General features: G+C 49.3%; 1 long non-coding RNA gene across 1 annotated transcript; it reads right to left on the bottom strand.

The window, feature by feature from the left end:
• Positions 1–923: 923 nt before the first annotated feature.
• On the bottom strand, positions 924–10,148 carry LOC139180186 (uncharacterized). The gene is made up of 2 exons (XR_011564493.1): positions 9,450–10,148; positions 924–1,162 (listed from the first exon to the last, which is right to left on the bottom strand). It is a non-coding gene; the product is annotated as an uncharacterized lncRNA (long non-coding RNA).
• Between the last annotated feature and the right edge of the window lie 768 nt (positions 10,149–10,916).

The raw sequence follows: 10,916 nt of genomic DNA, 5'->3' as shown, positions 1-10,916 counted from the left end.
GAAAACAAAATTCTTCAAAAGTACTTAACAGGAAGCCACTGCCTTTCAATGTTTTTCACATTCACCTCTGCTCCTTCTCTGAATGACATGCTTATCCCTCTTATTTTCACTTATCAACTTTAAACACCATCTGTTGTCTCATAAGCCACAAGGACTTAGTTGATACTACCCACTCCCCTAACCACTGCACCACCAGGGAATTCCCCCACATTTTTATACTGCTTGATTTTTATGTGTGCTTGTGACTGATCGAAGTGGAATGTGGACTTGTTCTTGCCAGATGAAGGAGAGAACAGTGTGTGTATGATCAGGAGTTGTAAGAAATTTATTGGAGAAAAGGGAAGGCAACCCTCTTTCTCCCAGGCGTGGGTGTCTACAGGCCTCGTGGTGAAGAGATGACAAAAGGCAGGGGCAGTGGTCCTGGAGATGCTTCTGTGAGTGATGTGTAAGTAGATCATGTGACGGTGCCTGAGTTAGAAATGATCCTCCAGGAACCAGCTATTAGGCCTCCTTACTCGGGATAGTTTTATGGTCCTAATGAAAGTTCTCAAATGCTAAGGTTAACCAACCCACAGCCCACTGTCCCGGCCCAGGGAGGAGCAGGGGCAGCAGTTCTGGGCTCAGTAGATGGACAGGCTGCTGAGATCACTGGGTCTGGGGATGAGCTTCTGCTATGAATGAGGGGGGGCCTGAGGCTCTGTCATTTATCACATGCTCTCGGTCTCACCTGGACCCCCTGCATTGCTCACCTGTAGATCTGGTGATGAATCAGAGCGGAGGTGGCACGGCTCATGGCCTCGTCAGCATCCCCCAGTCCCATACTCGGTGGGCTTTGCGGCCTGGCCTGTCTGCCCTTTCAAACTTCAAACTTTCTTAATCTCTTCCAAAAGGAGACACAAGACTCATTCTAGTCTCAAAGGCCGTCCTCCTCACAAAATCCTTTTATTAAAACAATGGTTACAAATACTCCACGTGGCTCCTGAGTGCCCTCTGCCATCGCTCCCAGCTCAGAGTCAACGGATGCAGCACTTGGCTTTGCCCCTGTAGCAGGTGCCTTCGACCCTGTTGTAGAGGGGGCAGGGCGATAGGTTGCAGGTCCCCCCTTTCCTGGCACATATGTAGCTGTCAGACCGCTGGCCAAGAGCCGTAAGCTGGCCGGCACCTGAGAGAAGGGAAAAGCAACCACGTCAGACTCCTGGCTTGTGGCCACAGGGATTTCAGGATAAAGCAGGACAGACAGCCCTTTGCATAGCACGTCACAGGGGTTTCCCTTGCAAGAGCTTCACACCAAGATGACCTGTGGAGCTACTCGTGAAAAACGGCATCTGAAGAGCCCCCTCAATGCTGGTGGGTTATGGTGTCTCCACACTTAGTGAGCCCTCATTTTTTGGCATTATCTTGGAAGATTCAGTACATTGTAGGGCCAAAAAGGAATAGCAACATATCTCATCAGAGTGCTTTGGTTACGTTCCTTATTCTAGAATAAGTCTGTGTGATTTTTAGCAAAGCACTCAAACATTCTGAACCCCAGTTCTCAAATTTAAAATTAAGGAGACTAGATTATGTGATCTCAATCATTTTCAAGATTCTGAGGCTGGTCATCTTTCTTTTGGTCGGGAAATAGCACTTTTATGGTTACTTTTTTTTAATTTAAACTTTTTATTTTATATTGGAGTATAGCTGATTAACAATGTTGTGATAATTTCAGGCAGACGCAAAGGAACACACCCATATATGTACATGTATCCATTCTCCCCCAAATGCTCCTCCCATCCAGGCTGGCGTGTAACATTGGGCAGAGTTCCATGTGCTATACAATACGTCCTTGTTGGACGTATAGTACTTATATATACCATTTTATATAAACCATTTTATATGTAGCAGTGTGTACATGTCCATCCCATTATGGCTGCATTTAATTCTCCAAGAAATGTATCACTTTTTCCTAACTAACTGACAGAGGAATAGAGATTAAATGTTCTCATTATCTAATCAGTCAATGGTTATATTATGTTAAAAGATGCAGGAAAATATTGGAAAAAATTCAACATTGATTCATGATTGAAAAAAAAGAAAGAAAGAACTCCTATCAAATAAGGACCTGGAGGAAACTTCCTTAACCTGATAAAGAGTACTTACAGAAGCCTACAGCACACTGTACACTTAATGGTCAAGCACTGAAACATTCCACGAGATGGCAATCAGACGAGCGTAACTGCTAGTCATTATCATTCCACATTGTACTTGAGGCACTAGTTAGGGGAATAAGATAAGAAAGAAAGAAACAAAAGGTAGAAGCGTTGGAAAGGAAGATAAAAATCTGTCTCTATTTGCGGATATTATGATTATATGTAGGCAGTCTAAAAGGAATTAACAGGAAAGCTTAGCAAATTTGCTGTCCATGAGATCAATATACAAAAAGAAAACAGAATTTTACTTCTGCAATCAACAGGAAAAAAAAAAAAAGAAAGAAAGAAATAAAAACACCTTATAGAAGAGCATAAAACATGCCTGGTTACATATCTAAAAAATAATGTGCAATATCTCTATCTGTAAAGAATATAGTATTTTTTTTTTTTTTTTGTAATTTAAAGAGGTCCTCAATAAGTAGAAATGCTATGCTTAAACATTGGAGGATTAATTATTTTTAAACTTTTAATTTTCCCCCAATTAAGCGACTTCACTTTCACTTTCATGCATTGGAGAAGGAAATGGCAACCCACTCCAGTATTCTTGCCTGGAAAATCCCAGGGATGGGGGAGCCTGGTGGGCTGTCGTCTATGGGGTCGCACAGAGTGGGACATGACTGAAGCAACTTAGCAGCAGCAGCAGCAGCAAGCTGCAGTGCTAGACTAAAACCATGAAAATCCCAGGAGATTCTTGCAGTGAAACTTGAAGAGCTGATTCTAAAATTTTTGTGGCAATTCAAAGGACCAAGAATAGCTAAGGCAGTCTTAGCAAAAAAGGCAGGAGAACTTGCTTTACTGGATTTTGAGACTAATTATAGAATGCAATGGCAACCCACTCCAGTATTCTTGCCTGGAAAATCTCATAGACGGAAGAGCCTGGTTAGGCTGCAGTCCACAGGGTAGCTAAGAGTCGGGCACGACTGAACGACTTCACTTTCACCTTTCATGCATTGGAGAAGGAAGTGGTAACCCACTCCAGTATTCTTGCCTGGAGAATCCCAGGGACAGAGGAGCCTAGTGGGCTGCCGTCTATGGGGTTGCACAGAGTCAGACACGAATGAAGTGACTTAGCAGCAGCATAGAGCCACTGTAATTAGACCAGATGGTGAGGATACAAACATACCAACGGAACAGGGCAGACGAATATACAAACAGAATAGCAGAAGATGCCCAAGGAGATCCATGCAGATACTGAAAGTTGAACAACAGTGGCTCAGCATAACAGTGGAGGAAAATGGTCTCCTCCATGCTTGGTTCTGGAACAATTAAATATTCATAATGGAAAAAATAAACCCTTTACCCTTAGTCACACCATACATGCACATTAAAAATCACTGCCAGATGATTATCAACCTAGATGTAAAAGGAAAATCAATAAGCCCTCAGAAGACAACACTGAACACTCTTCATGCCTTTGGGCTAGAAAAAGATTTCTTAAGGCATCAAAGTACTAACGCTAAAGGAAAAAATATGACACCCTTAACCACCTTAAAATAATGTGGAAAATTCAGAGAGTGAAAAACTAAGGCACAAGGTGAGGGAAGATATTTGTCATGCTTACAGTTGACAGGGCTGCTATGTAGAATCTATAAAAAACTACTCCAGATGACAGGGCCTCTCCTCTGTCCAGCCTCCACACCCAGGAGACCAAGCACTTAAAGGAGCCATGTCTGGGGCACCCCTGGCCGTCCAGTGGTTAAGAATCTGCCTTGCAATGCAAGAGACATGGGTTTGATCCCCGGTCCAGGAAGATCCCACATGCCTCAGAGCAACTGAGCCCCACGTGCCACACTACTGAGCCTGTGCTCTACAGCGTGGGATCCGCAACTACCGAAGCCCATGTTCTGGAAAGCCCGTGCTCATCCCCAACAAGAGAAGCCACTACAACAAGAAGCCTGTACACGCAACAAAGAGCAGCCCCCGCTGCATAGCTAGAGAAGGTCCTCACATCAGCAAAGACCCAGCACAGCCAAAATGAAGAAATAGATCCTTACAAAGAAGAAGCCATGTTTGATTCTGTGACTCTGGTTTGAAAGCCTCTGGGGCCCAGCTGAACACCGATGGGGTCTCCTGCTGCCTCAGGCCTGATTGACCTGTGCTTCCCTACATCCCTGGCTCCTCTCCTGAGCCCTCACCCTGGTCCCAGCATGCTTTGTGCCTTGACAGCCCTGCAGAGTTGGAGCTGATGGCCTGGGTTTGACAGAGTCGCTGCTCTGTCTGTTACCAATCATGTAACTTTAGCCAAGTTATTAAACCACAGAATGGGGGTAATGATTCTTCCTCCCCATAGTGGAGCTGGGAGGACTAGAGTAAGGGTGAGAGCTCTATTTTCTTTTTCTTTTTCCTCCTTCAATGCAGGAGACCAGGGTTCAATCCCTGGGTGGAGGAAGATCCCCTGGAGAAGGAAATGGCACCCTACTCCAGTATTCTTGCCTGGGAAATGCTATGGATGGAGGAGCCTGGCAGGCTACAGTCCATGGGGTCACAAAGAGTCGGACATGACTGAGCGGCTCGCCTACCTCCTGGGCTCTCATACCAGCTCTCCTTCCATGTGGTTTGTCCTTGCCCTCTCTCATTTTGACAGAGGCAGAGTGAAGAGACAAAATAGGTGATGAAATAGTTAATCCCACTAGGGGACTGAAAGCAGAAAAATATTGGAGACCCCTGTAAGTTAATGATCACTTGAGAGCAGGCTTGCTTAACCATAAAACCAAGCAGGCTTCAGTTCAGTTCAGTTCAGTTCAGTCACTCAGTCGTGTCTGACTCTTTGTAACCCCATGAATCGCAGCATGCCAGGCCTTCCTGTCCATCACCAACTCCTAGAGTTCACTCAGACTCACATCCATTGAGTCAGTGATGCCATCCAGCCATCTCATCCTCTGTCATCCCCTTCTCCTCCTGCCCCCAATCCCTCGCAGCATCAGAGTCTTTTCCAATGAGTCAACTCTTCGCATGAGGTGGCCAAAGTCTGGAGTTTCAGCTTCAGCATCATTCCTTCCAAAGAAATCCCAGGGCTGATCTCCTTCAGAATGTACTGGTTGGATCTCCTTGCAGTCCAAGGGACTCTCAAGAGTCTTCTCCAACACCACAGTTCAAAAGCATCAATTCTTCGGTGCTTGCTTAGCAACAAAACCACGCAGCAGAGGCACGAGGCATGGCTCAAAACAGTAAAACAACAGTGGCATGAGACCCACGTCTTCCCAGTGAGCTCAGTGAGTCAATGACCCCCAGACATGGTCTCTGCACACATAGTAAAATTAATTTGTGGACCTAGCTTGACCAGGAATGGATGAGAAAACGCCCCTGCTCAACCTGGAGGAGGAGCAATGCTGGAAGCATGATGTCCACCTAAGAAAGTCAAAGAAGTTCTTCTCCCCCTCCTCACTTTTCCATTGCTTATAAACGAAGGCAGTAAGTTTTTGGGGTGCAGCACCCCATTGTCTGCCCACTTTTAAACCTCACAAATGTCATATTCTAATAAATCACTTCTATCACTTTGGAAATGGCAACCCACTCCAGTGTTCTTGCCTGGAGAATCCCAGGGACGGCGGAGCCTGGTGGGCTGCCATCATTGGGGTTGCACAGAGTCAGACACGACTGAAGCAACTTAGCAGCAGCAGCAGCATCACTTTGCCTGTCATTGAATTCTTTTCTGGGCTAAGAGATAAAGAACTTTGGTACCAGAGCTCTTCAGAAACACCCCTGGCCAAAAATGACTCCAAACAGTTTCACTTTCACTGGTTTAATTAAGTTGGGGCTGAAAATCCAGATTCCCACCTCGGCCAGGCAGATAACACAGCTCTGTGAAATGGGCTGAGGTGAGGCAATAGGGACTGCTGGGGTGTTTGGTGTCCTGAGGAGTGCATCCTGTGTGGAGGCAAAGCCACTCTTGAGCTGCAGCTCACTGCTGCCATGCAGGAATCTGCCACATCTGTTGTGTCTTTAGGAGAAGACAGCACCCCACTCCAGTAATCTTGCCTGGAGAATTCCATGGATGGAGGAGCCTCGTGGGCTGCAGTCCATGGGGTCATGAAGAGTCGGACACGACTGAGCGACTTCACTTTCACTTTTCACGTTCATGCATTGGAGAAGGAAATGACAACCCACTCCAGTGTTCTTGCCTGGAGAATCCCAGGGATGGGGGAGCCTGGTGGGCTGCCATCTATGGGGTCGCATAGAGTTAGACACGACTGAAGCGACTTAGCAGCAGCAGCAGCAGTAGCAGCAGCAACATGTACACACTGCTATATTTGATTTGGATAACCCAAAGGGCTTCCCTGGTGGCTCAGCACGTAAAGGATCTGCCTGCAATACAGGAGACACAGGAAACTTGGGTTCAACCCCTGGGTCAAGAAGATCTCCTGAGGAGGGCATGGCAACCCACTCTAGTGTTCTTGCCTGGAGAATCCCATGGACAGAGGAGCCTGGTGAGCTACACTCCATGGCGTCACAGAGACAGACATTGACTGAAGCCACTGAGAACACAGCCAAAAGGACCTACCGAATAGCACAGGGAACTCTGCTCAATATTATATAACAACCTAAACTGGAAAAGATTTTGAAAAAAGAGTAGACACATGTATATGTACAATGAATTATGTTGCTGTACACTTGAACATAATACATTTTTCATCAAGTATACTCCAATATAAAATTAAAAGTTAAATAAAATTTTAAAACTTTTTTAAGGAAAGAAGATAAAAATCTGATTTTTTTGTGATATATCTTGACTTTTAATTGGGAGAGAGTTAAAAGAAATATTATTTTGAAAATTCCATGAACTCAAAAATGACTTTCATCATTCCCTCACTTCTCAGCATCCTCAGCAAAGCCTTCCCAGCTCCTCAAGACCCCGTCAGCTCTCATCGTCACATGTTCCCCTACCACTGTGCCATTAACAGCATTTCACAGCACAACTGTCATTGATTAAGGAATTCTGTAATCGGTTTGCTTGTGCTCTGCTTCTCAAATGTGCGACCATGGATTTCAGGGCTGTTCCCTGACGCGTCCCCTCATCCTGGGGCAATGCCTGCCTGCAGCAGCTCTTTGCCGGATACTCCTTGAACAAGCAAGGACACAGCCTCAGCCTTTCTCACCACCTCTGTTGGGCTCCTGTCCAGCTTCTGCAGGGACCTGGGTAGCCTTGCCACTGTGACATTATTCCATGTTCACACAAAGACCATCTGTGTAAGCTAATAGTGGGTGACACAGGCCTTTTTCTCTGACCGGGATAAAAACTGCCCAAGAACACCAAGTCTTAGGATCTCCTGCAGTGACCACAAAGCGCTGGTTCCCCTGATCCTCACCGGCCTCGATTCCCCACCTGTGAAACAACCCGGTCTGAGGGCTCTTCCATAAAAGGAGTGAACCAACCCTGTAGGGGTTCGGGGTGGCTGAGCAGTGCCGCCTCCCTCCCTGCACTAGCCCCAGGCCTCTGGCATTGGGGCAGCCTGCTGGCAGGGCGGGTATTTCAGGGGTGGCTGCAGCAGCTGCAACAATCAGCACACAGCAACGAACACGCAACCACAAGGAGGGGAAACACCCCAGCTGGCAGCTGAGCGCGGGGCACCTCAACCCTAGGACATAGGTTGGGGGCCCTGGTGTGTTCTGACGCAGAAAACACCTGGGGTCTTCCTCCCCTCCAGAAGTTTCGCATCCCCCAGAAAACGTGGTATCAAGCTTGCCCTTCCCTGCAGCCCCTTTTCTTGTGTGAGCATCTCAGGGCTCAGAGGGGGTGCTCCACCTGCAGGGACCCCGCTGCTCAGGACCCCTAGCTCCAGCCCAGAGGTGGGGAGGACCTCACTCCACCCCTTCCAGAAGAGGAGTTGGGCTCGGCGAGCAGTCCTGAAGGTCCCCATCCTGAGGCCCTCTTTGCTGCTGCTTCTGTGCAGACAGGGCTTGCCTGTCGTCCAAGGGCAGTATCTAAGCCAGTCCAGTTTACACCGGGCACACCATCAGATCAGCTGCCATTTCTGGAAGGAGTGATTAGTAAGCGCAATTCCTCCTGCGTGTCCCCAGGAACACGCTTTTTCGAGGTTTTGGATGAGATGCCTATAATCCTACTTAGATGTCACAGACTGAAAACAACTCTTCATGTTAATATAGTGGCTTTCAAACATTTTCAGTGTGAACTGAGCTGCGGTAAGAGACTTTGCACGGCTGTTCATGAACTCACGTGCTGTGAGATGAGTATGATAACAGCAGGACACTGCATGGATTCTCTGCCTCTCTTAAGGGTCCCTACTGGAAACATTAAAGCTCTGCATTGGAATACTTCGGAACCCAGCTGTCCGAGGGGAGCTCTGAGGAACCCCTGGAGTAAGTGAGGCACAACTGCACAACGACGTGCTGCCTTGGAGGAAAGCATAGCAGGGCTTGGGGAGAATTCCAGAGCTTAATGCCCTTAGAGCCCTCTGCCGCAGCCCACTCACTCTGCCAACGTGGAAACTAACAGCCAGAAGAGGTGACTGGCTGGAGATGACCTGGGATTGAGTGGCAGGGCTGGGATAAACTGGGTTCTTGACTCTTCTGGAAGGCAGGGGATCACCTTCTCTTACACCAGGGGCATTGCTGCTTTGACCCTGAGGAACTGGCATCCCCTGGCCTGACACAGAGCTCCCCTGTGGTGCACTGGGGAATGGGCCACCCTGGAGGATGTGAGAGGATTTCTCAAGGAAGGTGGATCCCTGAGTGTCTGCACATGAGTCAAAGACTCCGGTGGAACTGGTCTTGTGGGCAGGGCAGGTGGCACCTGCTTGCAGGAGAACACCTGGGAGGGCCCACCCTGGGCAAGAGATGGGGTGCACCTCTGGGCTGGCTGGGACACTGTGCCTCTCGGGGGTAAGGGGGCATCTTGCAGATGGAGTAGGGGTCCCCTTCACAGAGGATACTTTCTGGAATCCCAAGACAGAGACAGGGCTTGGGGTGTGGGGGCTGCCTGGCACCTGACATCCCCGCCAAAGGCAGAGGGAAGGGAGCCCTGAGGGAGACATGAGAGAGAAACAGGAGGGCCCTCCTGCCACTCAGCTGCCCTCAGGCTCCTGGGAGAACTAGCCCAGGGAGCCTCTAGGCAGGCAGGTGCACTCCTTGCACTCAGCATGGCCTGGACCCCTCGGTCGGACCACCCCGTGCCATCTGCCCCCGACAGGCCACTCAGCCCCAGAGAGGCCTTCCTGCTGCCCTGGGCTTGGGTTGCAGAGAAGGTCAACCTCAGACGCGTCCCCAGGTTCCAGCCCCGGGCGCTGCAGGGTCCTGGCTCACCTGGGCCCAGCTGGGAGAGAAGCAGGCTGAGGGCCAGCAGCAGCAGGTGGAAGACCCTCATGGTGACCGCCGGCGGCCGGAGGCCCGGGGAGGAAGGCTCAGGGGAGGCCGGGCTCCAGAGGCTCCAGAGGCGGCAGGGTCACCGCCTTTATAGGGCTGGAGGATTGCACAACCGCACACACCGACGTGAAGGGCGGCGTCCAAGGCCAGGGAGAGATTCGAATAAATAACCCTTCACGTCAAGGCCTGAGTTGTCGGGGAGTCACGTGGACACGCATCTCCCTCCGGCTGCAGCTGGATCCCGCACTTGGCTTGCAGGCCTGGAGGCGGCTCCTCCGGCCTGCTCTGCTCTGGGTCCCCGCGGAGCCGCTCAGATGGAGTTCCTGGGACAGGAGTGCACGCTGGAACCCTTCCTGCCAGAGGCTCAGGGAGCCAGAGAGGTGGCCCCGGGGGCACTGAGTGAGGTGGCCGCCTGGCTGGCAGCCCGCGTCAGGCCTTTAGCTGAACTGCACTCTGCACTCAGTGCCCCGGTCTTCACCCTGCTGCTGCTGCTGCTGCTAAGTCGCTTCAGTTGTGTCCCACTCTGTGTGACCCCATAGACGGCAGCCCACCAGGCTCCCCTGTCCCTGGGATTCTCCAGGCAAGAATACTGGAGTGGGTTGCCATTTCCTTCTCCGATGCATGAAAGTGAAAAGTGAAAGTGAAGTGTCTCAGTCGTGTCCGACTCCCAGCGACCCCAGGGACTACAGGCCACCAGGCTCCTCCATCCATGGGATTCTCCAGGCAGAAGTACTGGAGTGGGGTTCCACTGCCTTCTCCGGGACTTCACCCTCGTCCCTCACAAAAGCCGGGCTGTTGCCTTTCCTCCAACCTTTAGGGATAGGATTTTCTTCCTGCCCAAGGTTGACTAATACTAGTCTTTCTAGTTTCTGGCTGGTGTTGCTTTTTTTAATCAAAATATCTCTCAAATTTTTTATAATCTATGAGCTTCTTCTGTCACTTAAACTTTTTTTTTGTCAAGACAAATTTTTTGGACCAGTTTTAAGTGCACAGCAAAATTTAGGGGAAGGGACAAAGTTCGTCGTATTCAAATATTTCTCCTTTCACTCACTGACTCAAGTGTGTATAGGTGGTTCCTGTTATGTGCTGGGTGGTGTTTAGGGTCTTGGGGTGCAGTGAGGACCAAGATTTATGTTGGTTTCCTGCAAAAGTCTAGTTGAGATGGACCAGCAGACGGGCCGTTGCCATGGCACTGGATAGGCGCTTTGATTGGCAGCAAGTGAGGACCAGGGAACAAGGCTGGGATCTGAGGAAGAGTGTGTGAGTTTGGCTTTGGTTTCTTCCTTAGACAATAGGGAGGTCTGGGAAGATTTGAATCAGGAGAAATACACAAGCCAGTTGCCATTTTAGAAACCATCTCAGGGAAGTGTGGGTGGAGAAAGAGAAGACTGGACTTGGGAGGCCAAG

The sequence above is a fragment of the Bos indicus genome, chromosome 27 (assembly GCF_029378745.1).
Source record: "Bos indicus isolate NIAB-ARS_2022 breed Sahiwal x Tharparkar chromosome 27, NIAB-ARS_B.indTharparkar_mat_pri_1.0, whole genome shotgun sequence".
NCBI classification, from domain to species: Eukaryota; Metazoa; Chordata; class Mammalia; order Artiodactyla; family Bovidae; genus Bos; species Bos indicus.
Note: the sequence above shows the minus strand (reverse complement) of the source record. Positions and strands in the feature narration are given on the sequence as shown.